Genomic DNA, 21,745 nt, shown 5'->3' on the forward strand with positions numbered 1-21,745 from the left:
GAGGAACCCTGAACAGACATAGTTTTAGTTCCAAGTTAAGTGATTAAATTTGGAATTTAAAAGAAAGTTACGTACTTCATTTGATTGATTCAAAATTTAAATTAAAAAAAATCAGAAAATGTGATATATAATTGCAATTGAGACAACAATCAACCGGAGACCAAATGACGTAGATGGCAGCTATGCACAGCAAATGTAATGCATTCGTTGGTAATATTTTAAAAGCGGACACCAAAGTGATTGGCAAACAACTCCCTCGATCAGTAAAGGAAATGTACCTAATGCCCTGATTATTACCATTTTGAAATATGAACAATAAAATGACACAGACTTCTTTAGAATTTGAAACGGCAAATTCCGAAAGGATATCAACAGATCGATTCATCAGATTTATTTTATATAGTTCGACCACAGTACAACTTATTTCAAATGCTAAGCAAATAAAATAGAGAAAACAAATTTAAACAAGTAAAAAGTCGAGCAGGAGCACGTTGTTCAAAGATAGATAACTCCATGTCTTAAGTTGGTAACGTGCGACCAGCTCATTTATAATAATTTAAGGAAAAAATCGATATTATATCTGAAAGAATTTTTTTTTCTTGTGTATTTTCCCTTCATTATAACGAATTTTAATAAACAAGGATTGTTAGAGACTTTTCTCTGGGCAAAGAAGATAGACTAAGCCCCCTCACCTGTTAAATGTGGGCGTCAAAACTATGGTTTGCTTCAAATATTTAGCCAATAATTCGTCTTTTTCGGTATGTATAAATATATGTTTTCCAAATTGTTATGCATGCAGTTAATTCTAATTGTTGTTCGTCCTGAACATGCATGAAATATTTGCCACTGGACGTGAAGCAACTAACAGTCAATAGATCTCATTGTTGTCCCTATTTGTATCTTATGTAACGTTCTCTTACAAATATATAGATGTATCTTGTGTTTGTTTTAATGTGTGCCTGGCTTCTGTATTTTCCACGAGATTTTTGGGCAGTTGGGTTGTCATGAAATAGAAGCTCCTCCGTAATACAATTTACGAATGGAAGAAATATTCACAAGAACAAAATTACAGAATTCGTTCCTTGGAATTGGTAATAACAAAGTTTCCAGGGGAACAAATATACGTTAACAGGGCAACCTTTGTTAGATTTCGTTTACCGTTATGTTGTTTATATATGTAGATATTACCCCATACTACAATACTAATATAACTTTATTATTATATATGTAGATATTACCCCGTACTACAATACTAATATAACTTTATTATTATATATGTAGATATTACCCTGTACTACAATACTAATATAACTTTACTATTATATATGTAGATATTACCCCGTACTACAATACTAATATAACTTTATTCTAACCAAATTTACTTTAATCAAATGCCCATCTGGGACAAGGTATAATATACATATAATGCCAGAGGCGGATTTAGTTTTTTTTTGGGGGGTTGGGGTAACGACCTGGCCCCCTTATGAAGTTTTATATGCGATAAATGCTTAAGACTTTTTACAAGTTGGCTAGCCAGGGGTTCCCCTTTTCAAAATCCTGGATCCGCACCTGAATGCTACATGACAAATGACAAAATTTTAATAAGATACTGCTCAAAGGGAGATAATCGAAGTTATTTTAATAAAATTTTTAACTTTTTTTTTGGCGAAAATTAAAATGTATTTTGCTCTATCTCTCTCCATATTATCTTCTGTATGTACTGTTAAATTCACTACATATACGATTAACGAACTTGAAATTGACTGAATAAAAAAATGTTTTATATTCTATTGTAGCTTTATAGAAATTTTACACAGAATTTCAGCAGCGAGTTATGAGCGTTTGTGTAAAGCCTCACTTTGACTTTGAAATGCAATACTAGCGTTTTTCCGTTCCTGTAGGTTTTATCAAGCGCCTGTAGCAGGGAAAACTGTATCATTAATCTATACATCATCAAATGAAGGGATAATGTGTCAGCAGTGAATACACCATATCACTTCACACTGGAATAATGTAAAAATTTATATTAAAAAGACAGCAAGAGAAATTATTGAAAAGGGTGAAATGTCTATGACTATCGAGCGCATGTGAAGTAATTCCTTTGGGCGATTGCTTGATTGTTGTTGACTAACGTCCTGAAGTACCGGCCTGTTAATTATCTTCAATGGCAAATAAATCTTAAGGTGGTACATAACACTACAGGGAGATAACTCTGTAAAAATCAGCTGAACGTTTTAATCACGTTCTATTGTTAAGGAAATATTAAGCTTCTTAATGATTAAAATTAGTGTTATATCCAATGAAATTTTTCCGATAAAGTGTTTGGTTCAAGTTTTTAAAAAAAATTATATTTTTATCAAAGGGTCAAAGTAAATATTTTGTCAAAATTTTATGTAAATTAAACGAGCCAAATTAATTTTAGTCAAGGTGTTTGGTACCATCTTAAACCATTTTTTTGTGTGTAGTTGAAGGTTTTAACAGAATGGCACTGAACTTTAGGCAAGCAACAATCAGTTAGAAAGTTAGAAATATTGAAACTGTTGATCAAAATATGTGTAACACATAATGGATATAACCTATGACCTTTAAGCTACTTAAGAAAGCAGCTGTTGCAGACACATGTTATTAGGCCAAAGATATTTTTTCTTTGTTTGGCGTCCACTTCTTTCGTGGTCTCTTTAAAAAAAAAGCACAGAAAATATTTTGAAAAATCAAGAATTTAGGTTTTAAAGGGTTCATATGACCTAAGAAATGTGAACGTCCTAAATCATTATTTGGTTCAAAAATAAAAAAAATCTACACTTCAGTAAAATACTTCGGCATTGAAGTTGAACAATACGTGTACGGCATGTTTAGTTTATGATTGTTTTGTTTGTGTGTGTGTTTTATTTCTTAGATGACTGGTAAGTGTAGAAAAGTTACCATTGATTGAATAAAAAAAAACATGTTTTCAAATTAAGATCGCCTTAGCCAAAAGGTCAATTATCCATGTCAGCGAACTTGTTCAAGTACACAAGCGACATAACGATCAAAGATTTTAATATTTGATATTCAGTGAAGTGGCTCTTTTCATAAAGTTCGCGACCCGGAAATGGCGGGTGTGTGTCATACTTAACAAATGAAAAACTAATATGGTAGCAGACGACAACACTAAATGATTTATTTTCGGACTAGAATTAGTACCTTGGTCGATCGGAATGACCAAGGCCTTCGTGTCATATAAAACTGGGGTTATAATGGAGGGACCCCATAACCGTCAAATATAAAGAACAAATTATATTTTGTTTTCAAATCATTGGTCCACTGATGAGGATCATACATTAAAATGAAGAAAATTGATATAATTACTTAAATATACGATGAAAATAATATTAAATCATATTATTTATTCAATATTAAATACAATTAAAAGCTGTGTAATACAGAGGCTCGGTAACTGCGTCTTTATTCTTATTCTTATAATTTTCATCAAAATACAAAAAGATATGCAACCGAACAGCGAGGGATACATTTGGATCTATTTTGTAGCTGTTGCTTGGATATCATATACTTATATAGTTTGAATCTTTGAAATTATGTTTTATTCCATTTTTTTAAACTATTAGCAGACGTAATGTCATATCAAGTATAATCGGATGAGATAAAGAAATGATTACTTAAATCATTGACAAATTTTAGATTAGTTAATGACCTTTGACACTATAGATAACAAATTCGGATAATTTGTTAATCAGTATCAATAACCTTATCATATATTACAACCGTTTCTGACTACTATGACCAGTGTCTAATATTTCAGGATATAATCCCTACCCCTGATCATTTATAAATATGTGTAAAACACATAGATGTGAGGGGAAAGAGTAGATTGTCCCCACCCCCAAGAAAACATTGCAACCGAGGCAACAGAAAATACGGACGGACGGATGTCATTCCCCGGCATGTTTCATCTGATGTAAAGATAATTTCTTTATGAGCCTCTACCGATGTCTCAAGTCTGCTTCAACACCCTCGTCTTCACGATGTGTGTGTAGGTCTGTGGGAGTGTTCTTTGAACCTCCATCGATGTTTTATGTATGCTTCTACACCCTCGTCTTCACTATGAGTGTGTAGGTCTGTGGGAGTGTTCTTTGAACATCAATCGATGTTTCACGTATGCTTCTACACCCTCGTCTTCAAGATGTTTATGTGTAGGAGTGTTTTATGAATATCTTATGAATAATTTTGATGACCGCGAATATGTATTGATGGTCATTAATATATATATGCAGGAAGCCTATCATTTTATTTATATCTGGGTCCGAGCAGTAATGCTGAATTATAGTTAACCAAGCAAAAAAGATGTCGTCCGCATTTTAAGGGGATACATGTAACTTCTATGAATGCAATAATTTAACTGAAGTGCATGAATAAGTGCACTTGTACAGAAAGACAGTTCGTTTCATTAAAAAATAAACTGTTTCGCTGAGCGCAGCTAGATACGCCCGCAGAGGTCCAACCCTGAACAGTTGGGGCAAAAATGGACACAATATTCAAGCTTGATTCAGGTCTGAATTTGGATTGTAATTAAATATTTGACATATTATAGGTTTCTGAATAAATGTAGTCAAAGGACTTGAAATTGGTTATATGAATTGAATTTATATTCAATTAAGATTTCTTGCTGTTGTGCAATACTTAGTAAATCTGTTGTCAGACTATAAACAAATAAAGTTCAATTAATTCTCAATGTCATATTAGAAATTTATGAAAATAAAAAAGGAGCTTACATCAATAGATATAAACAATTCACAAATGTTTCATGAGAATTGGTGACAGCATTTTTGAGTTATTGTCTGAAAACTGGAAAATCACCCCTTTTTTTAATGAATAAAACCCCATAACTCAGAAATGTAAAATGTAAAATTTATAAAATTCTAAAGGGAGCTTACATCAATACATACAGACAATTCACCAAAGTTTCATAAGAATTGCTCAAAGCATTTTTGAGTTTTTGTCCAAAAACTGGAAAATCCCCCCTTTTTTTATGAATAAAACACTGTAACTCGGAAACGTAAAATCTAAAATTTATAAAAATCAAAAGGGAGCTCATGTCAATAGATATAAACAATTCACCACAATTTCTTGCAAGTTGGTGAAAGCATTCTTGACTTATTGTCCGAAAACTGGAAAATCCCCCTTTTTTAAATGAATAAAACCCCATAACTCAGAAACGTAAAATCTAAATTTTATAAAAAACGAAAGGGAGCTCACGTCAAAAGATATAAACAATTCACCAAAGTTTTATGCAAATTGGTTTAAGCATTTTTGAGTTAATGTCCGACATGTTGACGACGGACAGACGGACGGACGGACGGACGGACAGACGGACAACGGTATACCATAATACGTCCCGTAAACGGGCGTATAAAAACTACAAACATGATACTTGTTACCATTTTTTTTATACAGAAGCTGCTATTCTTTGATACTAAAATAAACATCATGATATTTTTCCTAAACACATTTATGGACTCGATAGTCTTCCAGGTTAATCAGAGCTGAAATTAACAAAACTTCTGAATTACTTTTGTGTCGAATCGTCTCCTCACCGGAGAAGTTCATAAATTACAATATAAAATAAGAAGATGTGGCATGATTGCCAATGAGACAACTCCACCAGAGAAAAAATTACGTATAGAACTTAACAACTATAGGTCACCATACGGCATTCAACAATGAGCAAAACCCATATTACATAGTAAGCTATAAAAGGTCCAGAAATGACAACTGTAAAACAATTCATACGAGAATCAATTTACCAGTCATTTCGAGTTGCCTGCACTTTATACAACGCAACAGAAAGATTGGCATTTGAACAACAGAAGAGAACGGTAGAAGAGAATCATAAGGTTCCGTAAATACCTAAATCATTTCTCTAAATAATTAGATCGTTTGGGATTTATTGTAAGGATTTTTACTGATTTATAATTGTATCTTCTATCCAACATTTTTACCCTTGCTCAACAGTATAGCAAGCGTCATTGCCTTTCAAACCAATTAGGTTGCTTTCAAACGTACAATTGATGGACTTCGAAACAAAAGAAAATGTTCTATGTTACAGCTGCTGTCTTTTTTTCTTAAACTAGATGTTCTGCTACGAGGTTGCTTGGTAACCGATCCTCCTTTAAAATATCAGAGGAAAACAAAATTGGAATTCTAAAGATTTGAAATCATTTGAACCAAGTTACTACCGTCTTCTCGTTTCAACTACATGATAATTGTTTTGTTACTAGCAACTTTTAAAAAGGTCAAAATATTGGACCTATTTACACATAAGCGAATTTAACTCTTTTGAAATCCAAATTCTATTTTTTTTGCCACAGTAATCTTATAATCACCTTTTTGCCACACACATCATATACTCATATTTTTGACCTAGTGATAATATAATCACATTTTGGACAGTAATAATATAATCACATTTTGGACACAGTTACAATATGATAACGGTTATTGTCAAAGTAATCATATAATCACATCTTTGACACAATGAATTTTTATAATTACATTTTGGACACATTTTTAAAAATGATTAAATAACAGTGACTATTATGTATTTTTTTTTGCCACAGTTTGGCAACTTTTATCATATTATCACATCATGTTTGCCAATTTATCATATAATAACGTTTTTGCCACTACATTACATGTGGTAAATCCTTATTGTACAGAAATTCATATAAGCGAAACAAAAAGCATACAAATTTATTATGTTTTAAATCAAGTTAAATAAAATAATAACATAGTATTAACCAAATAATAAATAGGTACCCCATATTTGAACTCACCTTTTGCTCCTACAATTCCATTCATAAGATCTACCAGTCCCCTATGGTTACCCGTGGCAGTCACGTGGGCCATCAGATACAAATCTTCCAGGAGTAACATACATCTTTTAGAGATGGTTTCATCTGACCTGTATTATTTGACACTTGGTAGACATACAAACAGTAGGGATACTGAAAATAAATAAATAAAGTATATACATATATAAAAAAGGTGACTAAATCAATATATTATTATTATACGACTGTTCTTTACTTTGAGTCCGGTGTACACAGGAGGTGTCGAATAAGAAGACTTCTAATTTGGTTTAAGTACGGTTTACTAGGATAATAATACGGGATCTAGTCCTAACAGTGTGGAGCTTGCAGCCAGACGATAAAATTCCCGAAAAAAACACAGTACTTAGGGATTATTTTAATAAAAAATGAGATATGAGGGTCTGGATGGGGTTTACAGAAAAGAGAATGATTGACAGAAAGAACAGAAAAATGGACCAAAAAAAAAGAATAGAGAATAATGGGTTGTTAAAATATAAAGAGTACAGAATAATTGGCACAATAAATAAAGAATACAGAAATGACCCTCAGAAATGGGGTAAACGTCTATGAAAAGGCAACAAAAGTACTAAAATAACCAAAAGACATCTCGATAGAGAGTAACATATAGTTAACAATAGTTCAACAATAGACGGATGTCTTTACAAAATATCAAAATATAAATCATCCAAAAAATTGGGAATAAATTAAACTATGATTCTTAATTTTTTGTTTGTTATTTGGAGGATTTGGTGTTAACGGCAGATTTTTGAATGTTTGTGTTTTTATTCACAACTTTTATAGACTGAACGATTGATCGAGCTTGAAGGTATTGTATAGATCCACCTGTCTGATAAGTTAACGCTTCGTTTCCAATGATGCATAGGTTTCATCAAAGATTTTTAAAAAGTAAAGGGACGAACTTTTACAAGGCCGAACTAAGAATGCGGTGCCATTACATACTGCAGCAGTTTGAACCAACTGAAATGAACTCTTTAAATGGTTGTTACTTTTACACACTGTGTAAAGTAACGATTGGACTTGTTTAGTAATGACAACCTTGCTATGAACCTTTACATGACCAGCTGTGGAATTCTGTAGTCAGTAAATCGATCGTCTGAAAGAGTAATACTTAATTACTCAAGGCCATATTAAACACGTGACTACGTTTGGAACATATTGTATTTTTTTTAACTTGATTTTTGCTGACCTGCCGGCCCTAATATTCTATCTAACTTTACCAAGAAGCACATACATAAATTTTTTGTCTGAGTTTAACATAATATTAAAATCATATAAATCAAATATTTAATAGGATAAAGCTAATCTAATCTATATATGACAATGCGTAACCTTCTTCTTCTTCTTCTTCCGAATACGGGAGTAGACTCCTAGGTAGGAGTGTAAAACTTCCCGGAACTTGTGTGCTATGTACATATGGACTTAATTTAAAAATAATATGACAAAGAAAAATCAATAACAATAACATATATACATTATGTACAGTGGCTTTGTAGTTTAATAAGTTGTTGTGGATCCTTCAAATGTTAGAGTGGATATGCCACTTTTGAAGGATTCCAGGGTGTCAGACATACCTATTGCTTCAGGTAGTGAGTTCCAGTCCGAAATAGTGCGAGGATAAAAAGAAAATTTATAGAAATCTTTATTTGTTGATATTTGCCTAAATTTATGTTTCCCCCTAAGTGTACTATATAATAACATTTTTGGCGGGAAAGAGAAAAAAATCTGTCCGATGATTACAGTTGTCGATATTTGAAATAACATGTTCATAGACATCTTTTTCAACAATTCATTACTAAAATATTATAAATGTGGAAAATACAAGCATTGGAAAAACTAGACTGACTTTTCGATGCGATAAAGTCATCTCTGCATTTTTCATATTTAATGTATTGTAGATAAATATGAAATATATATTGAAACAAAATAGCAAAATATATTACAAGAGGTGCATTTAAGATGCACATTTTTAAAAGAAATTGAAAATTGTATGCTTGAAGGGCAATATTTCTCTAATGCATAGCTGAGACAATCTCAGTGCTTAGTCTAGGTAAAAACCAGGAGGAGGGGGTTATACGTATTTCAATTTGATTCAAATAAACAGACAGAAACTTTCTTTTCACATTTATGAAATTGTGTAAAATTTTGTAATTAGTAAATCGACCAATTGCCTGTCAAAAGTGCAATTTTATGTGCATTATACCCAATATACTAAACCAACACAAGAGTCCAATGTTTAACGTGCTTGCTGACTTGTTAACATATCAAATTACTCAGACACATTATTCAGACTACGAGCCGACCAGTTCTTAATTCCGCACACTAGAATACTAAATGGTCGTCCCCTTAAATTCAGCCGGGCCTCCTGCACTCGAGACGAGCACACAACGAATAAGTTATCTAGCATTCTTGAAAGCAATGGTGACTTAGCCAGACACTACTATATTTTCACATTTATGAATTAAATGGTTGCAAAATTTTATGGTACGTTGATGTCCCAGCAGGCTACCTCGTTATATATCTATTTAAAGCTTTGTCTGCCATGACATGGTTAGAAAAGAACGCCATCTGTCTGACCTTGTGTAAAAAAATGACAGTACTTTCATTATGGTCAGCAGGTGCGAGAAAGAATCCAATCACCGAACAGAACAGGAGATATTGCTAAATCTGACTAATGACCAAGATATCCAATGCATTAGTTGCCCAATTTAGTAGACTTATGTAGAAAATCAGTATTAATCACTCTTAGGATAAATTTTATATTTTGATTAAAGAAAATTCCCAATAACTGACTATAATATTTGCTAATAGAAAGAGAGAGACATTTACAAATTCCGAAAGAACAAATCCTAAGAAAACAACGTAAAGCCATTGAATGAAATTCAATCTTCATTTCAGTAAAATAAAATCGCCATTTATCCAGGTTATGTTTACATGACACAAAGTTCGCGAATTTTTTTCCCCTGGTGATCTTTGAAGAAAATCTTCGGACCAACACTTTTCCCGAACTCTGATGACAACATATGAAACATTGTCACTCATATTCAGACGATCAATATCGGTTTCCTTTTTGAAAAAAAAAAGTATTTAGTCCCGAGGACAGGGGACGCAATGACATATTATTGACTTGTTAAATTCTATTCTTTTGTGAGATAGAGTATATAAAAATAAGGAGATGTGGTATGATTGCCAACGAGAAAACTATCCACCCAGTTCAACTGAAGTGGATGTAAGCAATTAAAGGTAACTGTACGGCCTTCAACAATGAGAACAACTCAGTCATACCGTATATGTAGATATAATGTAATTTTATTATCTAATTGTGCATTCATAATATATATTGTTGTTGGCTCTAATTCTGACCAATGCTAATATACTAAATATACATTTACATGTACACTGTGATGTTTATTGTTGTAATTATCAATTACGTCAATCAATTGTATCCAATTTTATGCTCTTTATGGGCCCTGTAATTTCGGAAATAAAAATATTCTATTCTATTCTATTCTGTTCTGTACATTTTAAAAGTTTCTAATTGGCAAGTTTTAAAAATATAGTTCTTAAGCTTGTGCCTTGAAACAAAACAGGTATGCTCCCATCCCTAATTTTCGTCAAATTTTGCCTTCTCTCCTGAATCTACGGCATCAGCCAATGTAAGAATTAAGTGCTTGTGAAAATCTTTCTAACACGAAAAAATAACATGATTCCTATAAAGATCTTGTATTTTCTTAGTGCAATTTCCTGATAATTTATCGTAATTTTCTCGGCTTCAAATATTACTTGAATATTTGAAATAGCGTTGATTGTCATGGTAAAAAAAAGTTTCATGTATAGTATTTATATAACATTTTCATCTTAACTTGTTAAAATAGGAATCAATTTGACCATTTTTTAGAATATAGAAGGAAGTAGTTCAAATTTAACAATATAAACCAAGAATTTTCAGTACATTAAAAATTAATATATAGATAAATGTGAATTCCATAATATACGTATGGAAACGACCATTAAACTCTGAAAAAGGGGAGATGGGGATATGTTTTTTTACCAAAAAAATCATTGTGATTCAGATTCCCAACATTGAAGAAACAAATGTTTTCATAATGGAGAAGGAAAGAAAATATCATGATTGAGAGATTGAGAGTTTTTGTCATTACATTTTAAGTTCTCAAAAAAAAAACATACAATATCGGACTGTGCGCGACAAAAATTAAATAATTTGATCCTTGCGAGGTATAAAATAAAATGCAGATTGAAAAAAAACCCCATACCCCCTCAAAGTTAAATGGTCGATCTTTAAGATCAGGATATCGGACACCCCAATACAATTGAGTATCTAAAATCAGGACTTCAGACAATTCCCTCCTTTCAGCCTCTCCCCTTATCCCATTCCAGTACTTCAGCTCCCCTCCCTCCCTATCCCATTCCAATATTCAAAGAACAAGTACTTACATTTACAAAATGGAGGTTTAAAACAAATTTGAAATTCAAAAACTACACATTCATAACAAGTCTCGACGTCTAGAGTTGAATTTTTCATTTTAATCCTCTGTTTGAATCACCAATGCATTGTTAATTTTAAAATTTTAAGTCTTGTTTTGTAAATACCTTTCAAAACCAAACGTCCTTTTAACATGGATGAAACGAAATATTTCAGGGTCATCTGAAGTTTATTTGTCCGTTCTATTCTTAACTAGCCATGTCCATAATTATACCCAAGGGTCAGCATAGTTTGAGCTATTAACAGTTAAAAAGTTTTAAAAGCAGCATGTATCTAATAAAGTGTTAAACGAGCAAATTTATCAATTAATCAAAATTTTATGATTTAATTTATTTGGCATATTGTTTTGTACGTTTTTCTAAATAACATTATTTTGTACATAAATCAGTTTTCTCGTTTCCTTTTATAGCTGACTATGTGGTATCGGTTTTACTCATTGTTGAAGGCCGTACGGTGACCTATAGTTGTCAATATCTGTGTCATTTGGTCTCTGGTGGAAAGTTGTCTCATTGGAAATAATACCACATCTTCTTATTTTTATTTGTTTATGTCAAATTTTCAAAAGCTAACAAACATACAAATAAGAAGAACACAGATACATCTAAATTGAACTAAACATGCCATTTTAAAATTCATAATAATTTTCGTTCATTAATTTTATTTCGAAATCGACACGTCAGGATATAATTACTACCAAATATGATCTCAATTAATTCATACTTATATCTATATTTCATACGACTTTTTAAAAATTCCCAACTTCTTGATTTAAACAAAAAATCTGAATTTCTTGTGCTTTTTCTAGTTTAAACTCATCCAAATACCTACAATGTTGTTTCCTTGAAAATATCATAAGTAGTTAGGAATTCTCAATTATTTTGATTCATGATTTATTAACCTTGAAACAATGGAGATTTGTGTCACGTTTCACTGTAAAATGAATGCTTCAGGGAATATTTTTTGAAGGATGAAAAAATGAAATGTAGGGAAACCCCAAATACAATTATTTTCTACTGTGGCCTATAAGGGCGTACCCACCACATCCCTGTCTGCATAATTTCCAATGAAGAGGATTTGTAAGGCGGGTATCCAGACTTTTTAAATTACTACGCTATTAGTGTTGTACTGTCGAATAAATAATTGAATCGGAAACAACCGTGTAATAGATTATCGGAAACAACCATACATATATTTGTAATAGATTATCGGAAACAACCGGACATACATTTGAAATAGATTATCGGAAACAACCGGACATATATTTGCAATAAATTGAATTTTATTTCAAAAGATATCTCAATTGTTTTTAAATTCAATAAAAATAAATTCAGTTGTGTATTGACTTATATTTGGAATTCTAACATAATATTGTCCATGAATCAAGATGACAGAAAGAAAAGAACAAAAAATATTTTAGATAAATTACTTAAAAAGACTAAAACACAAATAAATCATGCGCATATCAGTTACACCGTGTTACGGTTCCTAGAATAACCATCATCATTTGTGCATACTTTATAAATTTTTCTCAATTCTTATTTTTTTGTTTTTTTTTTACAATTATTCTCTTTTCCATAGATTTTAGCACCACATTATTTTCTCTTCTTTATTGTTTTGGCCTATTTTTAGTCCTTTCTTCTTTGTTCCTCCTCATAATTCTCTATTCTGTAACCCCCACAGACCCCTCCTCGTATATAAATATAACCTATTGGTCATCCTCCTGGTTTAGTTATTTATACAATCTATGACAAATGACAACTATTCTAGAAGCGACATTCATAATACAAGTGGACTAATATAGACTTTGATGTATTCTCAAACCGGGCGTGATGTATAGTGTCCGAAATATATGTAAAAATAAAACTAATATGAATCAGCTACTGTACTGTAATTTATATACAAGTTATATTTAGTAAAAATACAAAAATGTTAACCTTTATGAATGCTTTCAAAATGTTGGTATTTAGCCATGGGCTGTCTATTTATACATGTGAAGACCCGGACGGTGAACTTTATGTTCAGGGACTGTTTATGCCTAAAAATATACATGCATTTCTACTTACCCGACCTACCATAATTTTTGTTACATTCCCTTAAGATTGTTTGTCATTTTAAACAGACATTATCAAAGTCTGAGACTGTCCCCCTGTTTTATAAATCAGTCAAAACTTTTGACCTATCCTTTCCGCAAGTTGGTACTAATCGCCCCGATTGAATATAATATATCCCGTTACTGTGCACAATATTTTTTTCAACGGCAAATATTTCAAAGCGCAAATGACAGCATAAAAGGCAACAACTTTTGGTTAACAACTTTTCTGAATACCTGGTTGTTTATAAGTTTGATCCATGGGAAGATACTGTTTTCTACTAAAGGGGGGACAATCTAGCAACTTGTCAACTTTCTGGAAAAGCCGCTAACAATAAAGGTGTTACTATTGACCTGGACAAATGACTCTTTTCAATATTTTTGCTATATTCAAAATTTGAGATTGTTTTGCACTGTAATTTGTTATCCCATTTGGGCTATAGTATCTTAAATGGGTTATGACATCCTATATGCCAATGGTGGTTGGTTCAAACCTTTACCGAGCAATCGAGTACACCCAGTTTTTTTTTTTTGCGGTTCCCGTTCCTCAATCTGAGTATTTTTTTCTCATTTTGATTCAGAGTTGTCGAAATCTTTATTCCTTGGTGATTCTCTAATATTTCTATATCAAAATACCAAAAGTGTGACCTATCCTTTCCGCAACAAAAAAAGTCGGGCCTTTGAACATTTTGGTGGTCAAAACTTTCGGATCACTACTTTTCTTGAGAACTCTGTTGATTGTTTGTTCAAGTTGTTTTATTGTGTCGTATTGTTGTCTGTCTTTTTCGATTGGTGTTAAGAATTTTTTTTTAAAATAATGTCGGGTTTAAAAAAACATGATTCCATGAACATCTTCGATTATCTCCCCTTTCAAATGGAATAATTGTACGCGGAATATAACGACTGAATTATTCAGGTTACTCTGTTGATTGACTTGATGATTTATCAGGCCGGATGTTTATTACAGTGACATGGACATACATTACAAGGTAAAAGTCGAGACACACCTCCTTTCTGGACAAACTGACCAGTCAGTGATAACAAATATGACAAGAATAAGTGTCAGTTAATAGATGAGAATTCTTGTTTTAAATATTAATATTGATTAATGGCAAGGACGCTTTTAGAAGAGGGTCTGAAAGGGCAGGTATTCATTTTTATAATCTTTATTTTTTTGTCCATTTTTCTGTCTTCTTTGCTTTTTTGTCCATTATTCTCTATTCTTAACCCTTTTCATTCTTCTCAATTCTCTGAACTCCACCAAGACCCTCTTATAACGACTGCATGTTAAATAATACAAAAAATGTCGGATTTGTAAACTTTACATTCAGTAAAATTCGAAATCAGTTAACCGACATAGTCAGGAGCCTGTGTTCAGTGGTTGTCGTTGGTTCATGTCTGTCATATTTGATTTTCGTAAATTGTTTTGTTATAAATTTTCTTAATTGAATTGTTTCATAGTTTCATGTCAACGGGTCGTTCGTTTACTTATTTTGACATTACTGTCAATATTCCATAAGCCCAAGTTAATTAAATATCGGTTAAATGAAGGCCAAAGACGTACATCATTGAGTGTGCAGGTTGTAATTTTAACATGGTAAAAATAAGGTTACGATTGCCAATGAGACAACTATCCCCCAGTGTCTAAATAACGAGTATGTAAGCATCTGTGGGTTACAGTACGACGACACGGGCTTCAACAACCCACTAAACACATGCCGTATAGTCATGTAATGGAAGGCCCACGACATGACAAAATGTGAAACAATTCAAACGAGAAAACCAACAGCCTGATTATTGAAAAAATATGAATAAAGAAAAACAAATATGACAGACAGCAACAAAACAACATGGTTCTTTTATTTATCCGAGGTCACCACAGTGGGCGAGCCGAAAAGTAATAGAACCGATGTAATTAAGTCATATTTAAGTTAAATGATCAGTTGGAAAATGTTAAAAACAGAAACAAATCAGGTATAATATCTAATCTGGTAAAACTATCTTCTCTGTGTTTGCAAATCTCACAAGGATCTGAAAACGCTCCGTTCTACTTTCGGCTTTATGGACCTTTCGGGATCCTCTGGTTTTGTCGGATTAATACACACCTTCAAAAATTTGAAGGCTGAAATTTCATTGGCTGATGTAATAAAAAAAAATATCTTAACAGAATGTAAAACGGAGAGCTGTCTGACAGATCTGTTTAGGCAAAGCATGGACACATAATCTGTATTTTAATTAGATTGATGTTTTTGGTAGCCCATCTTTTAGTATGTAGAAACAAATCTTCACGCTTTTAATTTGTGTAAACGCATTTACAAATTGTTGTTTCAATATGCAGCAAAGATTTATTTTTACAATTCTGAGAATTGCCTTGTATAAATTATGATAATATTTATATGTGGAAGACATTTTGATAAATCTGTACATTTATACATAACGAAGTTCATTATCTTAAAAATCTATTATTGTACTTCAACCAAGGTCTATATAAATCTATTATTGTACTTCATCCAAGGTTACTTTTCACTTATCCAAGGTCAAGATTATTTATAACTGAAAATGTGAATGATGGGCATTAACAGGTGAAGCATTTTAGAACTTTGTAAATTATAACCCGAATAATCCAGTCATTATATTCCACCCATTCGATCACTCCTCGAGGAGAAACAATACTGGCTAGAGGGCGCTGAATTATTCGAGATACATAAATTTAACAAAAAAATAAAGACACCAATTAAGAGTGTTTTCATAAATCCTCATTCGAAAGAACTCCTAGCGGTTGACTGGGTTGTAAAAATATAGCCTTCACTTGACTTCACTCGTCCGACATTTAAATAATTGCTCATGTTGCGCATGGTTCTGTGAAATAAATATGCAACTACACCCGATGCACGCGTGGGAGAGTGCTATGCCCTCTATGCAGCAGCACGTTAAAGAACCTTTGACATAAATCTCTGAGGGGTTCGTTCGTTGGTGACCACTGGCAAGGCAGAATTACTGCCCCTACTGCCTGCCTTTACATTTCTAACAGTCTTCAACATTAGAAAAGTGTTCATACGTAATGTCCTGCCCTTTACCCCCACCACCAAGAGTGTAGATCAGTAGCCTACTAGGGAATATTTAATTATCAACATCGATATCTTGACTTGTAATCGTTTGATTCTAAAGTGATAATAATTTATAGTAATATGGGTTATGAGGTCAATAAATGTGATTCAAAGTTGTCAACAAGTAGGGGCTATATTATGCCAAGTAGAAAAAAACCACAGTTATATGATTCTTCATACATTAGGCATAAAAAGTTGTACCTGTGTTTCGGATAACATGCTGGAAATAAAGGTCAGTCGGTAGGCAAATAATTTAACGAAAAAGTTTGTATCTGCATGGTTTAAACAGGAGGAGCAGTAAGATTTTAAGAGTGCTTGTTCAAAAAAGGCATTACAAAATTTAGGAAAGGTACTAAATATTAGGATAGGAAGAATATAAGTGGAAACACAGGTGTTTTTATGCTGAAAAATACCTCCTATATCAGTGATCGCTTCGTCCATTGTAATCGAAACATGGAAGCATGATCAATTCATTCAGAAACAGAAACTGCAAACCCTTCCGAGGCACCTTAGTTTCATTGTTAATAACTTATTTATTAACATTTTTATGTTACCTCTGCCGCCAATCTATTTGGATGTAAATGCGTATTAAGGAATAAAATGGTACACATGTATTTTATTAAATACTAGTATATGCATGATACATGTGATATTGGCCACTGTACACGAAGCAACAAGTACACACAAGTTTATAAATAAAACATATTACGTAGTCATCGATACCAAGTATTGTACCTTTCAGAGCAACACGAACCTCATCGAAAACCGGGCTGAACTCGGGTGTAGGATAATCAATCAATACCTATCATGTTACTCAGGCCAAACAATATAAATGTTTGTTTTAATGTTTCCTTTTTTAGAAAAATATGGTAGGTATATATATGCATATTTTTTTCACATTGAATATATCATCAATGTATATGGGGACAACCGTTTTTTACAAATCGCTACCAAAAGTGCGATAAAAACTCCAGGGTAGGCATTTTGACAAATAAAAATGTGGTAGGCAGGGAAACCCTAAACACAACTATGTGTGGTAGGCAGGGAAACCCTAAACACAACTATGTGTGGTAGGCAGGGAAACCCTAAACACAACTATGTGTGGTAGGCAGGGAAACCCTAAACACAACTATGTGTGGTAGGCAGGGAAACCCTAAACACAACTATGTGTGGTAGGCAGGGAAACCCTAAACACAACTATGTGTGGTCGGCAGGGAAACCCTAAACACAACTATGTGTGGTAGGCAGGGAAACCCTAAACACAACTATGTGTGGTAGGCAGGGAAACCCTAAACACAACTATGTGTGGTCGGCAGGGAAACCTTAAACACAACTATGTGTGATCGGCAGGGAAACCCTAAACATAACTATGTTTACTTTGGTCTCATGTAAAGTCTGAGAATAAATAACTATATTAGACGAAATTTCAATGAAGTAGAAAGGAAATAGAGCATCGGATTCATTCGGAATTCATGCATACAAGTACACAAACAAAATTTTTAAAATATATCCATTACTTTATACATAAAATATTATACTGTCACCTCCTTCCTTCTAAACAGTCTTAAATGCCCTCTCCAATAATGAAGATAAAATATTATACTGTCACCTCCTTCCTTCTAAACAGTCTTAAATGTCCTCTCCAACAATGAAGATAAAATATTATACTGTCACCTCCTTCCTTCTAAACAGTCTTAAATGTCCTCTCCAACAATGAAGATAAAATATTATACTGTCACCTCCTTCCTTCTAAACAGTCTTAAATGCCCTCTCCAACAATGAAGATAAAATATTATACTGTCACCTCCTTCCTTCTAAACAGTCTTAAATGCCCTCTCCAACAATGAAGATAAAATATTATAATGTCACCTCCTTCCTTCTAAACAGTCTTAAATGCCCTCTCCAACAATGAAGATAAAATATTATACTGTCACCTCCTTCCTTCTAAACAGTCTTAAATGTCCTCTCCAACAATGAAGATAAAATATTATACTGTCATGCACCTCCTTCCTTCTAAACAGTCTTAAATGTCCTCTCCAACAATGAAGATAAAATATTATACTGTCACCTCCTTCCTTCTAAACAGTCTTAAATGTCCTCTCCAACAATGAAGATAAAATATTATACTGTCACCTCCTTCTTTCTAAACAGTCTTAAATGCCCTCTCCAACAATGAAGATAAAATATTATACTGTCACCTCCTTCCTTCTAAACAGTCTTAAATGCCCTCTCCAATAATGAAGATACAATATTATACTGTCACCTCCTTCCTTCTAAACAGTCTTAAATGTCCTCTCCAACAATGAAGATAAAATATTATACTGTCACCTCCTTCCTTCTGAACAGTCTTAAATGCCCTCTCCAATAATGAAGATAAAATATTATACTGTCACCTCCTTCCTTCTAAACAGTCTTAAATGTCCTCTCCAACAATGAAGATAAAATATTATACTGTCACCTCCTTCCTTCTAAACAGTCTTAAATGCTCTCTCCAATAATGAAGATAAAATATTATACTGTCACCTCCTTCCTTCTAAACAGTCTTAAATGTCCTCTCCAATAATGAAGATAAAATATTATAAAACAAAATAACTCAAATAAAATTTCAAAACAAATTATAGTCATGAGAAGATATGAACTGTTGATATACATATATTTAAATTCAAAATTTTAAATTCAATATTTTATTGCTATTTTAAACTTGATATAAGGCTTGACCACCAGAAATCAATTACGGACAATAAAAAAAAATATATAACTAACATAATTATGATGTTACTGAAAATATATGATTATCAATATTGAAAATGTAGGTTTCCCGATCTCGTCTAACACAAATAATTCAGTCTCCCCCCCCCCCCCCCCGTAATCGATCTCTCCTACTTGCGAGTTAATAGGGTAATCGTAGATCAGCGGAATATAACGACTGAATTATTCGGGTTAGATCTCGTCTGAAATGACTGATTATGGAAAGAATTAATTTGATTTGACTGTCATATTAAGGGTTAAATGTTTTATCTAAGTTGATTTGTTTCCCCTATATTACCAAAACAAAAAAATGTTCATAGATGTTTTCTGCCTCCTTACCTATCCCCATATGTTCCTGCCTATACCTTAAATCATATTGAAGGTATTCAGTCTTCACGCTTACCCAGAGACCCAGCCGCACAGGCTTGTAAAATTGCTTTCGGGCCTGTAAAAATCATCTCTACAAGCCAACACAATCTTAATAAAATTTTCCAAAAATTGAGCTCCGGGCCTGTAGATTTAAAAATTTTATCGTGAAGACTGGGTATTATTTTGAGCACCATTAAAATCATGCCAATTTTCGTTAAGCATAAAGTCCAGCTAATTCTCGTTAAGCAGTGCCTACGTCCAGCCAATTTTGGATAAGCAGCGCTAAAGTCAATCAATTTTCGTTAAATAGGTGCTTAAGCATCCATGTGAACTACATACCTTTCCTATCGTTTTTTAAGAAGAAGTAAGAAGCAAGCATGCATTTTTTTGACAATTTAATTTGATGCAATTCAATATTTTATTGGAAAGATCACAACCGAGACATGGTCCAATTACATTACACAAATATTAAAATAAAGAAGTTCAACATCAATCCTTCATCATTTCTTTTTTAAATTGTATAAATATAGAACGAGGGCATTCAAACAGTAAAATCTTTAAAAGTAACGTGTTACAAACTCTGAAAAATAAAAAATTCAAACCACACCTTGACAACAATAGATTTTCTTCAGAAACATATAATTAATATGTTAATTGAAAACCAATGTAGGTAAACAAAATAAAAAAATAAAAAAAAAACATTAATCTCAGCTCTGAAATTGTTTCTACATTTAATTCTAATGCAATTCTGTTCAAAATTTCAAATCCATGGGAATAGGCAGGTGCGGATCCAGGATTTTGAAAAGGGCGTACTTCTGGCATGTCAACGTTTGGAGTGATACTTGTAAAAAGTATTATACTTATCAAATATGTAGTGCCATGAGTGGGCGCAGGTCCCTTGCCCCCTCCCATAATCCGTCTCTAAAAGGGGGCGGGTGATTGACAAACAAAACAAAATCTGTTGGGATTCATATGTGTACACACTTTTTCAGGCATTGATCACCCAAAATAATAAGCCGTGCCGGCACCTACATTATCAGAGGTGGATTAAGAGGATTTTTCAGAGGGCCCGGACCCCCCTTTTGTGGGAAAAATTTGGTTGATTACATAGGGAATCACTGAAGCATGACTGGGGCGGGCCCCCTCTTAGGCAGTCAGTGGGCTCCCCCCCCCCCCCCCCTTATGAAAATTTCTGGATCCGCCACTGATTATTTAGTCGTGCCGGCACCATAGCTAAGCCATGAGAGCGAAGGCTGCAAAGACCCTCATGACAAGGAATTTATTAGCAAATAAACTGTTCATCATCAAAAATTACAAAACCGGCACATAAAGGTCGAGAAATTTTCACATGGGCGCATAAAGGGGTACTTTCATGGAAATTCTCTTGATAGCATATGAGGGTTTGCTTCATCTACTATTTACGAAAAAGAGAATAAGGGGCCCCTTTACCGTCATGAAACAAGTGCCTTTGGAGAGCGCCCATTGAATAAGTTCATTCCGTATTCCGTAACAAAAGTTACCGAGTCCTTGTTTTATCCTGAAAAGCGATCTCTCCATGAATTATTTAATTATGGATAATTTAGCTACTCTGTTGATCTTCCGACCTTAATCAGGCGTGATCATTCACTAATTACGTACATGTAGAATGAACAGTTATTTGAAAGAAAAAACATACAAAATAAATAAAACAGACAAACATCATTTACCTTTATCGTAGAGCTAGCCTTGGATACAAGAACCATCTACTTAATCATTTGACCTAGTGGTCAGTGCTGACCAAGCAATAATGTGTATTGGTGATTTAATTTAAATCTTACCTGTATCGTCTGCTTATTTTCAGGCGGGAAACAATTTGATGTCCGTCTACGTCAAGCAAAATACACGTGATGATCTTATATAACCGGTATTCGAATGTATATCTTTTAAAATGTCTAATAATTTACACCACTGACCTAGTAGTGATTATTTCCATGATCTGTGTGGGCAGTCTGCACTCTTGACCATTGGTCAATACACGATGAATACTTGTTAATGTGTATCTGAA

The 21,745-nt window shown here is 33.1% G+C and overlaps 1 long non-coding RNA gene across 1 annotated transcript; it reads right to left on the reverse strand.

The window, feature by feature from the left end:
* Positions 1 to 5,038: 5,038 nt before the first annotated feature.
* On the reverse strand, positions 5,039 to 21,484 carry LOC127731861 (uncharacterized). The gene is made up of 3 exons (XR_007995854.1): positions 21,408 to 21,484; positions 6,831 to 7,001; positions 5,039 to 5,540 (listed from the first exon to the last, which is right to left on the reverse strand). It is a non-coding gene; the product is annotated as an uncharacterized LOC127731861 (long non-coding RNA).
* Positions 21,485 to 21,745: the final 261 nt, after the last annotated feature.

The sequence above is a fragment of the Mytilus californianus genome, unplaced genomic scaffold (assembly GCF_021869535.1).
Source record: "Mytilus californianus isolate M0D057914Y unplaced genomic scaffold, xbMytCali1.0.p SCAF_21, whole genome shotgun sequence".
In the NCBI taxonomy this organism is placed as follows: Eukaryota; Metazoa; Mollusca; class Bivalvia; order Mytilida; family Mytilidae; genus Mytilus; species Mytilus californianus.